A 12,550-nucleotide genomic window follows, 5' to 3' on the forward strand; every position below is an offset into this window, starting at 1 on the left:
ACTTTTTCTAGGAGAAGCAAGATGCCCAGGGTGGTCAGCCTAAAAGGCAACAGAAGAAGGTAGATTGGAACCTCACGTAGCTTGCCTGGCTCCTCCGAGTCCTGTGTTCCAGGAATAGTACTTGTTCCTTCCTTGCTCCAGACAGAATACCTCTGTATGTAGAAGTCCATGGGCAAATTAATTCCAGCATATCACATTAATGACCCAGAATGAGGGGGACTAAAATGAAATACTATGTGCCAAGCCCTCTGTTAGGCCCAGTGAGAGGCAGGAATCACTCTGTGACTCTGGCACTACTTTGCTGCGTGATAAAAATTTTATCTTTGCATGATAAAATGGACAGAGCTCCAGCTTTGAAAAAAGGATTTGGATTCAAATTCTACTTGTTTGTTGTGCAATTTCGGCAACTTAGCCTTTCTGAATCTCAGTTTTTGCATCTATTCAATGGGGATGATAATAATAGTACAAACTCTTCTTCATAGAGGTGCTGTGAAAATTAAATGAGATAATTGATGTGAGAGCATAGCAAGTCTTCAATAAATGTTAGCATTCTCACGTATTCTCCATTAACCTATGCTAAATGCCTGTAACCCACCCTTTTAACAATACAGTCTAGAACTTTGCCCAGAATGGACTTCAGGCTTTTATAGCAATATATTTCAGAGTACATCTCACCTTCTTTTTGAAATAGGACGGCATTTGCCATTTCCGTATGTCAGCTCCTTCACATAATTCCCCCCAAATAATCTCCAGTGCTTTAGTGAGCATATTAAGTCATTGAGTCATCTAAGAATGCATTCCATCCTTGTTCATGGGAAGTAATAAAGGTTCTGGGAATAGCAGGGAGGAGAAATCTTTCATTTACCACTTGTCCTACATCATTTAGCACTGCTATGTAGCACATCATGTATCCTCTGGCACCTCCTATACGAGGTACAAAGGAAGATCCAGATGTGAAAGGCACCATCTCTGTTCCCATGGAGCACACATTTTAGGAAATAACCAGACAACAAGGCACAGAGCATTACGTGCCTGAGAAGCGGTACCTCCAAGGAAACATGGTGCCCAAGGGAAGGAGAAACGTCTTCCAGTTTGGGCACCACAGAGGAAAATGAATTTGAACAACTTCCTTAACTTTTCTGGAATGTGGACAACTTTTTCAACCTTTGCACCAGGTGTTGAAGAGTGCATATGGTTTAGAAGAAGATCCAAGAAAGGAGGGGGCAATTAGGGACTCATGGGGAAATCCACAGGACATGACATGTAGTCCTGTCTTGTTGGAGTTTACCAGTTATGTGAAAGGACAACAAGATATAATTAGGTGTAGGAATCTTAAACATCAGACCATGTTTACCTTCAGTAAGTAGCCACTGATCCAGGATTTTCAAAGAGGAATGATATGATCCCAGCCTAGAAGTGTTCCATTAATCAAACAGGAAGGAAATGGAGATGGGAGTAAGGCAGGCTAATACAGATATCACTGACCAGGCGAGAGAGAAGAGAGTGACAAGAGTGGTGGCAGTGAAGGGGCGCCTGGGTCGCTCAGTTGGTTGAGTGTCGACTTCAACTCACAGTTCCTGACTTCAAATCCCAAATCAGGCTTGCTGTTGTCAGCACAAACCCGCTTCAGATCCTGTCTCCCTCTCTCTCTGTCCATCCCCCATGTGTTTTCTCTCTCTGCGTCTCAAAAATGAATAAACATTTATTAAAAAAAAAAAAAAGTAGTGGCAGTGGCAATGAAGGTGAGAAAGGCTGCAAGAGCAATGTCCAGGACAAGCAGCTTACAGAGTCCTCTGTGTTGCCGTGTAAGGCCTCCTAGCCTTATGCGGTGGGGACTTGCTTAACCTCTCTGGGCCTCAGCTCCTGTGGCTGGGAGTAGAGACCTTAGGCCAGAAGATTTCTAAATGTCCTTCCAGCTCCAGCCTCCTCTGACTCACTGCCTGACATTTCTGCCATTTCTCTTTGAGCTTACTGGCCAACTGCCACTGGATGGGGAGAGACCCCCGGTCACATGGCCAACAGCTGCTGATTTTTCTTTTGTAAAACCTTACAAAGGCTCCCAGCTAATCAAGTCGGTTCTGTTTGCTTTGATTTTACAAATCTTCCCAAGCCAAATGATGCTAAAATAAAAAACAGATCAATGGAGCAAAATAATAAAATCAAGAATACATAAGAAATGTTGTTTCATTCCAAAGGTGACATTTCGAATCAGGAAAGGAAGGATAAATTCACCAAGCAGGCCTGGAGCAAATGGCTGTTTAAGAAAAAAGAAATACCATTCCATCCCTACCTCGCTCTTTGGACCAATATTAATTCCAAATGGTTTCAAGAGAGAAATAAAAAATTACTAGAAAAAACAAAACTGCTAATGTAATCTGGAGACAGAGAAAGTCTCTCTTAGTGTGACACCAGAGCAGTTACAATTAAAGAAAAGATCGATAGATTTGACCATATAAATGTTTTTAAGTTCTACATCCCAAAGACCCCAGAGCCACTCTGAAGTGTGTTATCAGCCCGTCTGGGGAGGGTAGGAAGGCCAAACTAATTATCTCAACATGTCATGGTGGAACCCATTACTGAAGGAAGTGAAGACAAGAAGCTTCAGGGGAAACTTTAGAAGGGAGGGAAGCCTGCACCATAGGACGGGATGGGGGCTCTCAGTGAGGGGACACTGATAGCAGTTGCCCAGAGGACCATGGGATGCCCTAGGGAGGAGCCTGAAGGCCCTGCTTGCCTCCCCTGCCCTGGCCCTCCACCCCACCCTCAACCACCAACCCCACTGTCATGCAGGGGTGAAGTGACTGTGTGGGATGTAAACAAAGCCTCTGCCAGGTTTGCTTGGCCTTTTTTGAGACTTAGAGCTCATGACTGCCTGTCTGACGAGAATGAAGAGATTTACCTCCCTCCAGATGGTATCCTTGGACCTCCCCTCCTAGGAGCTGCAGAAGCTTGTCTTCTTGTTCTGTCTTCACCTGGGTATCCTAAGAGAGGGATTTGGTGTCACGCTGCCTTCACAGCCCATGGCTCTTTGCCAGGCCTCAGTGCCCACAAGAAACACAATTCCACCTGTTCTAGGGAACACCTGGGCCACATGCCTCACAGACTCACTGATAAGTGGCTGGAAGGCTTAGGGATAGAGCACTGCTGTCAGAGCCAACAGATTCCTTCCTTGCCGACTAGATCCCAGGGAGGCTAAGGAGGAGTCCCAGCACTCCCTGCAAAGAGAGCTCCCCTTCAGGGCTCCTCCCCATCCACAGACTGCTGGCTTCCAGTGAGCAGTGGCCTGGGGTGAGCTGTTTGGACACTGCACTGTCCTCAGCAGCAAATTGGGTCCCAGCCCAAAAAGGAGAATTTTATAAATGGCAGGTGATGTGGGAGCTAACAGGGCTCCTGGGAAAGGTTTCCAAGTTATATTCACAGGTGGAGTTTACACATACTTGGTTCCACCTGGCAAAGTGAGGGGTGGTGGCCCAAGGAGAGGATAAGAGCAGGGGGAGCTAAGGAGGCCCTGGAGAAAACATCCATCCTAAGGGAAGAAGGAGCCAGGCATGCCAACCTTGAATGAGTGGCAAAGCCTTCTTGTTGGAGCAGTATCTGGGATTCTGATTTGGCCCCTTATTAGATTCATGTTTGAGCTCTATGGAGAGCTAAGCCCTACGTAAATCTTGACTCTAAACTTGCTCGAGGACAAAGAGTGTATCAGTCAGGATTCTTCCTTGTGGGCAACAAAAACTGATTCTGGCTGATTAAAGCCAAGAGGGAAGGTTGTGAAAGAATATCACATAGCTCACACGCAGCCAGCCAGAGTGATTGGCAAGTGAATAGAAACAAAGCTTACTATGCAGCCAGGACTACCACTGGAACCACACTACCTCCATCACCATCATCACCTCCATCATTACCACCTTGATCACCATCATCACCTCCATCATTATCACTTCCATCACCATGATCACCTCCATCATTACCACCTCCATCACCACGATCACCTCCATCATTATCACTTCCCTCACCATGATCACCTCCATCATTACCACCTCGATCACCATCATCGCCTCCATCATTACCACCTCCGTCACCACAACCACTATCACCACCACCATAACAATCATCACTAACACCACCACCACCACCACCTCCATCACCACCACCACTGCAAGGAAGAATTTTCCCCTGCCCCTGCTTTACTGTAGTCACTGACTCCTGATTCAAAGTCTGAGATGAGTGGGGCAGTTTGTCCCACACTCTATTGTCAAGGAAGACTGGGGAAGGGAGTATCTGCCTCTTTGGTGTCCAGATTTATACATTAGGGAATTCTGTCAACATATGTGGTTGAGGAAGGGGATAGTGAGAACTGGCATCCCAGAAGAAGGAGAAAGAGAAGAAGAAACGAGAAACAAACACTACAGCTTGAAGCAGATACTGAAGAAGTAACTTATATTCCTTGGGCTGCAGCCTCCTCTTCCATGAGGAGGGTCCAAGTTGCCTTACGTCATGGAGGCAATAAATGTGACACCCCATTATTGACTACACTGTGGACAGATCACCACTGTCATTGTCATCATCATTACCATCATTATCTTAAACACTCTCCTCCAAGTGGAACCTGGGTCTTCAGACTCCCAGCACACTGCAGATTGAGGGAACTGGCAGAGAGATTTCTGTCTCCACCACAGAGTCTTTTCTTTCCCCCTAATTCAGGGTTCCTCCACCTCGGTCTCACTAACATTTTGGACCAGATAACACTTTGTTGTCTTGGCTGTCCTATGCATTGTAGGATGTTTAGCAGCATGCTTGGCCTCCACCCAGCAGATTCCAGTAACACCGCCTCCCCAGTTGTGACAACCAAAAGTGTCTCTAGACATTGCTAAACATGCCCTAGGGTGAAGAATTGCCCCTAGTTAAGAACAACGGTTCTAATCTCATCCTCAACTTTTTCCCATCCTACTGCCACCATATTGTCCTAGAGACGTACTCACAGGGTCAGGTCTACAATCGCCTCAGCCTTTCTGCTGGCCATACTGAAAAAAACCCTAGACTTCTCCTCTGGAGAGAGACTTTCCCTCTGGGTTTGTGCCAGGAACACAAAGAACACAAGGGGCCCGTGTTTGATCCTGCAGATGGAGTTCGGGAGGAGGGAATGAGCAATTCTCTGTAGCCTGATATTTATTCTTCATTGCCCTATATGTCTTTACCTCTAAGCCTCAGCATACTCTCCCTCACCCCATCCACTCTCCATTTGTCCAAATCAGACCACCCCTTTCTCCCTGGGACAACATTTCTCCCTCCCAGAATGCTCAGTACCCTAATATAATACCACATTCTACCCTGGGCTTCACCCTGAGGTATGGAGTTGTAGTGGGGGCAGGGCTGGGGTAGGGATGGGGCAAGAAACAGCCTGCACTGAGATGCAGCCTGACCAGTCTCCCTATGAGAATCCTCATCAGGGAGATGGGTGAGGACATTTCTCATTTCATCACTCAGTGCGGTCTTAATTAAGACCCTCAGGAGAGATGCCTGAATCACTCCCAAGCAACTGGTCAGTTTCTATTTGATGGGTAGCACAAACTAGATCATTGACCAGATTTGCCTTTTCCATAACTATTAGAAAGCTTGTAGTTAAATTTGTGGTTCACCCATAGCATATGTATTTTTATTTCTGGTTCTTCTAGCTTAGTCTCATTCCTGGCCCCATTTTGTGTCTTTACTGTTATTTTTTTCTTTCATTCCTTCTTTTAAATTATGTCCCCTTGTTATATTTTATATATTAATACTTTCTTATAGAAGGCAAGATATACACAAGAAGATAGATGAATAAAGACAAGATAAAGATATGTAAAGTACTTCTTTCTCTTTTATATGAAAGCTATGTATTTTCATGCCTTGTCCTCCCCCAAATTAATGCGAACTTCCTGAAAGGAGTGACTGTATCAGATTCATTTCCTCGCTCACCTTCCCAACTTGTTCGTTCTCTGGCCCAGGATTCAGCTGAATGCCTGTTACACAGGGACACACAACAAGCATTTGTTGTTTGTTGATGGTTGGTTCTCTTAAGCGCAAAAAGTATTCTTCCCTCCTTTCTTCTCCTTAAAGATACAGGCATAAAAGAGGAAACATGTACATTTTGGGAAAAATTCCCCTGGGCCTAATGCCCTTCAGGGTATCCCCATTTTAAGCTTATGCTTATTTCCCTTCTAACAGATAGGACAAGTCTATAGAGCACAGGCTGTGAGTAGCTATAGCCAGGAGAAGGGGAAATCGGAAGCTTTGACCCCTGGGCTGAATCCCAAGACCCCACCGGTAATGTTGGTCTTGTTTGGGGAGACTGCACCCCATCCTTGCCAGCTCCCTGTCTTCCCTCTGAAATCATCTTGTCTTTTCATCTGGATCCAGCTCTCCTCACACTTTGCCTTTTCCTGCTGCATCACATTACACAGAGAAAGTAAAAGACTGTGCTCAATGAATATTTGCTGAATGAGTGAATCCCATTTGAATTTCCCCAGGCTGCCGTGAGCTAGACAGCAGCTATAATTATCATTACTGCCCTAATAGATGGAGAAGTTGAGGCTTAGAGACATGATCATCAGTAAAGCCAGGACCAGAACTCATTATAAAGGCTGGGAATCTGCTGGGAGTGCAGAGCAGGTCTCCATTAAGCATGCATCACCTTGAATGTCTGGCCCTGCAGACATACCAAAGTCCCCATCACTGCAGTAGTCTTTAGATAACCATTCATTTGTTCATCCATTCATGTATTCATGGGCAACTCTCATTTATTGAACATGGGACTGTGCTAAGCACAGCGAGGGATAAAAGGATGAATGCTACCATTCTTGAGCAACTCGAAGTCTAGCAAAAAAACCAGACTTCCATAAACTCATGATGTATGTGATCAGCATTCATGGTGACTTTCCTTCTCCAAAGCTCCCTAACCATGTATGTGACTCCATTGGATCAGTTTTCATACTGGATCGTAGTTGTTTCTTGTCAGTTTTGCTGCTATGATCTTCTCGAGGGAAAGGATGGCTTTTATTGTAACCCTCGCCTCCATAACATTTCGGTATGAGTCTCCACTCAGTCAATAAGTCGTTGGAGGAGCCCTTGCATGGGGCTTTGGGAGTGTAGAGAAATGGGCAGTTCTACAGGAGCCATGGAAGACATCACAGAGGAGGGGATTTTTTTCATGGAGTCTAAAAACTAAGGAAGAGCTTGCTGGTAGAGAGATGGGACAGGGAGCAGCATCCCAGGCCAGTGGGATGCCGTAACCATAACAAGCCTTAGGTAAGCACTTCCTGCAAGCTCAGAAGGTACGCTGTGCAGGGCTTTAGGTGTATTGGTTTGTTATGTTTTTTAAATTCACTTGTTTATGACTTAAGTGAAGTTGTTTTGATCTAAGGGTGAATTTGTTTATGCTGAGGAAGCTGTATCAGGATGTTGTCATCAACATCTGTTGCTGTCGACAAGCACTCGGCAGCTCAACTGTTAATGGACGTCACTGGGGCTTTGTCGATAAAAACACACGGAGGAGCAGTTATGGCAGGAGGGGTATTTAAACTTTAAATATCAGGAATTTGTGAGAATTTACCTAGAGTGTTCGGTCTGGGCAGGGTTACTCTTTGCTGATCTAAATAGCTCTCTGAAGTTCTTGGGACCCATGCTCCTGCTGTAGCCAGGCCACCCTTGGTCGACAGTGGTGTTAAACCATGTAGCAGTCTCAGGAAGAGAGCAGACATCTGTTCCCACCTCGGCCAGGCTACTCCTCAAAGGTAGTGGTACAAGCCATGTGATGGTCCCTGGGGTGATAACCTTCACAGCTGTGCACCTGCCTGCCAGCACCTGGGCCATCAGCCACCGGCTACATGTCCCAGCAGCGAGGGACATAGCCTAGTGGGTGATACCCAGCTTTTACTTGGAAGGACTGACTCTACCAAGAGCGAACTCGCAGAAAAGTATACCTCCGTTAAATTTGAACTTTATTTCCTTCATCTTCCCTTTGCCTGGAACAAAAGTGTAATTAATCTATCATTGTTTTGGAGTATGTTCTTTCTTTATGGGCTTATTAAGAGACGTTATCCTGTATGCTATTGGCTTGTGAAATATTATTATTATAAATTATAATTCCCACAGTGAACTTGTATTAAATAAATTATTGGCACAATCAATCTCAGCCTGCGCATTATTTGCCTCAAATAAAACAACCATCGCTACTCCTCACCATACTCCCAGGAGGTTGCTGGCATCATTAACACAATCAGTCTTATGATGGAGGGAATGAAGTCACAGAGAGATTGAGTACCCTGCCCAGGGCCACACAGCTACCATGTGGCAGCAGCGAGACTGGAACGCAGGACTGCTGCCTCTGAAGCATGTGTGCTATCAACCATTCTGTCATCTAACCATGGCCCATGCAGGAGGCGAGAGGCAACGACCTCCTCCCTCTACTTCCTTCTCAGAATTCTGGAAAGGTTGTAGCTCCCTGAGTCATTGAAATCCCTGGGGTTCTGGGATCAACCGGATCTTGGTCATTTGTAGTGGACACGCAGCAATGTAGGGGAGCCAGGCCTGAACATTCCATGTAATGGGGCCATCCTCTTTTCCACTCATTCAACAAATAGCTCTGCGATGCCCCAGGTTCCCCTACTCACTGGCTGGGGAGCCGAAGTGGATGGGGGCTGCTTAGGCACATGTTCCCCACACAGCCGCTCCTGCCCCGCCACCTTAGTCCAGAGAAGCCCTGCCTTTGCTCTCCAGGCATCTGCAATCTGTAGGGGAGAGGGCTTGGAAAGGAAGAAGTCCAGTTGGCCCAACAGCAGTGGAAAATGCCAGCCACTCACTCCTGATGCAGGATTCTGGTTTTCATCGCATTCCTGGAACTTAGCAGTACAGGCAGAGTGAGCCCTGTGGCTGTGGAGTTGCTTCTGACACGGGCACTCATAGTGCCTCTACTGGAGTCAGTGTGCTTTGTTATCCAGCTGTCCTCACATTAGACCTCACCCTTAACTAGCCCTCTCACAGTGTCACACGAAAATGGGACATCGTGCGGGGCATCTGGGTGGCTCAGTCAGTTGGGCATCCGAATTCGGCTCAGGTCATGATCTCGCAGTTGGTGTGTCTGAGCCCCATGTCCGGCTCTGTGCTGACAGCTCAGAGCCTGAAGCCTGCTTCAAATTCTGTGTCTCCTCCTCTCTCTGCCCCTCTCATGCTCATGTTCTATCTCGCTCTGTCTCTCAATAATAAACGCTAAAAAAAAAAAAAGAAAATGGGACATTGTGCATAACCCTATTAGTGAGCAATAATCTATACATTTGATTGCTGTGTCTCCCTAGGCACTTGCCATGATGGAGGTGAGTTTACAATATGATCATATGAGACTTGCTGTGGACCAGGCCCTGAGCTGGTGTGAGAAGTAAGTGAGATGATTCATTTTCAAAAATACCAAATTAAAGCTGTGCTTTAACTTCTAGTTAACAAGAAGTTTACAACCAATTGGAAATATGTACAAACGCTGGCCCCCACAATGGAGTCCCAAACCCTTAGACACATCACTTCCTGGTTCTTCTTCCCCTCTCCATTTCACAGGCTTATTTTTCGTACGCTTTGCAATGAGCATGTGCCAAAGAACTGAAGTCTCTGCATCACCTGAAGAAACACACATTTGTTCCAATCAGACAACTTTTTGCCTTACATGGGCATAGGCGACTTCCGGGTAAGGCTGTAACCTCTGTAGTACTCAGCCAATGAGGAATCAGGGGAGGGACTGTACCCTAGGAGATAAATTGCCTGCTGTAACTGCCCCAAGTGTGCCTATCTATCAGACAAACTTGCAAGAATGACACCCTTAAATTGAATATCACCGTCCCAGGTAAACAGAGTCTCCAAGAAGTTAAGGATATATCCCCAGGGCACACAATTTGTAAATGTCATAGCTAGTGTTCAAACCCAGGACGTTCTGGCTCCAAATCCCATTCACTTTCCACTGCATGTGTGCATCTTGTGGGGAAAGAAAATAATTTTACCTCTATTCTAGGTTCTTGGCTGAGATAGCCCCTGTAATAAAAGCCAGATACACAGGAGAAAAGCAAACAAAGTGACAACACCTATATCTCCTATATACATGGGAGATACCCAGGAAGACTAAGTAACTCTCCAAAATGACCCAAGCCACCCCCTTAAATAATATCTCCAGCTAAAGACAAAGAAGATGTTAGGGGTGGAGAGTCTGTTGTGGGAGGTTACCAGGAAAAGCACAAGTAATAGGGTTAAGGTTGTGGTGCAGATTAAAGTCCTTGGGTTCTCCATTGATAAGAGTTTCTAGAAATATAGAGTCATCCTTCTCTTCCTGGTACAGAGATACACTCTTGTAAATGGAGATTTCCCTAATCAATGTAAATGTCTCCCGCAAAAGGGTAACTTCTCAGTTTTCATAGCTTTTCTTATACCTACTGTTTCTTAAAAATAATCATGCTGAAATAATCCTTATGCTAAAAAGACATATTTTAGGGTGGTATATTCTGCTCTCTTTTCATCTCGACCTGGGCCATGTACATAATACTCACCCTCACCTTCGTCGTCATCAACACCATCATTATCTTGCACTGTCAGTCAGTGCAAGAAGCCACAGAAATAAATATGGACCGTTTGTTGGAGGTAAAATTCATTGGGTGATTTATAGACATTAGTTTTCTATTAAAATCAATACTAACATTAGGGAAGAGAGGACAAGATTAGCAAAATTGTTTAGGGTGAGAACACAATTCCCACACATGTGCAGCCTGTGTGAGGCTCTGCCCTGGGTTTATGGGCTTGAGGGGTGTCAGAATATGTCACCGCAGGGGACCAAAATATGCCACCCAAAAATACGTCTCTTTGGCATGTGGATTATTGAAGGCTGATTTTTTAAAATTTATTTATTTATTTTGAGAGAGAGCCAGCACGAGCCGGGAGGGGCAGACAAAGAGGCAGAGTGAGAGAGGGAGAAAGAGAATCCCAATCAGGCTCCACACTGTCAGATCATGACCTGAGCCGAAATCATGAGTGGGACACTTAACCTTAACTGATGGAGCCACGCAGTTGCCCCTAGGCTGATTATTTTTAAGAAATAAGAAGCCTCCGGAAAAACCTGTGATCTTCCCCTGACTGCCCAGAAAAATTAGATAGAGGACCCGCTCCAGGAAAGGAGCTATCACCTTAGATAAATAAGGCATGGAATCAGGGTGCAGGGGTCAGGTGAAACAAGAAAGGAATTTATTTCAGTGAGGCCAACGCTAGAAGACAGCTGACTAATGTCTCAAAGACTGTCTCCAAAGTGCCAAAAATAGTTCCAGGTTTATATAAGGAAAAGTTGGGACAAAGGTTGGTGGGTAGTGCAGGAGGGCAGTGAAGGTCAGGTCAATGGATCCTTGTCATGGGGTCAGTCACACAGGGTCCTGCTGGCTCGGCAGTCTTTGTTGCCTGAGGGGGTAGTTTCTGTTCCCATCAAGGGATGCTTTGCCCACAGGGTCTTTTGCTGGAGTTAAGAGATAAACCAGAAAGAACTTAATCTGTTAGAAAGTACAGACTAAGGTCAAAATGGAGGTAAAGTCCTCTTTCAGGTATGGTAGACACTAATTGAGAAAATCTGTTTGTTAAAATTCCTCCCTATGTCCCAGTGTTTCCGAATGACGCAGCCAACATTTGTTTACCAAACATTTACTCTTTTTCATCTTCCTGTAAATTGCTCTCCTTCCCTTTAAAGTCGCAGACCTATAGCCCTTCTACCCAGCTCAGAATAACATTTAGATCTCGTTTTGCCTCTCTTTGGAATCTCTCAGGTTTATGTGGATTCCCCCTATGTACATAACCTCATTTTGATTTTCTCCTGCTAATCTGTCTCATGTCAATTTAATTCGTAGACCAGCCAAAAGAACTCTGAAAGGTAGAACAAAACGTTGACTCCCCGACACCACCCCAAAATATGCCTTTTTGGCCCATAGATTACTTGAGCCAAGGGCCACTGAGAATCAGCAGAGGCAGGAAAAGCTCTAAACACATGGCACAGGTTTTCCTTTTGTAAAGAAATTTATATTTATAAAGGATTTTCCCATTTGTAAAGATGCCTTCCTCTCCTGTACCAGGAAGGGGAAGACTCTTAACTACCTAAATATGCATAACAAACCTTACTTAAAAAACCTGTTCACCATACATTTCCTCATCACCTTTCCACAATTTCCCTCCTCTTGCCCAGAAGGCCCAAACCCCTTTTCTTTTGTTGGTATTTAAAGTCGCATTCTAACCACCCCTTTACTCATCACTCAGTGCTCCCATGTGTACGTGCGTGATACGCATGTTAATAAACTTCTGTTGGTTTTCCTCATTAATCTGTCTTTGGCCAGTCTAATTTATGGGCTCCGGCAGGAGAGAACCTAAGACAATCATAAAGATAGCAGAATATTCCACCCCGAAATATGCCTCTTTGGCGTAAGGATTATTTGGAGTGGATTATTTTGAGAAACAGACACAGGAGAAGCTCTGAAAACAGAAATACAAGACTAGATGTTATCCTTTTGTAAAG

Source organism: Panthera pardus, unplaced genomic scaffold (genome assembly GCF_024362965.1).
Source record: "Panthera pardus isolate Hobbes unplaced genomic scaffold, ASM2436296v1 HiC_scaffold_16, whole genome shotgun sequence".
NCBI lineage: Eukaryota > Metazoa > Chordata > Mammalia > Carnivora > Felidae > Panthera > Panthera pardus.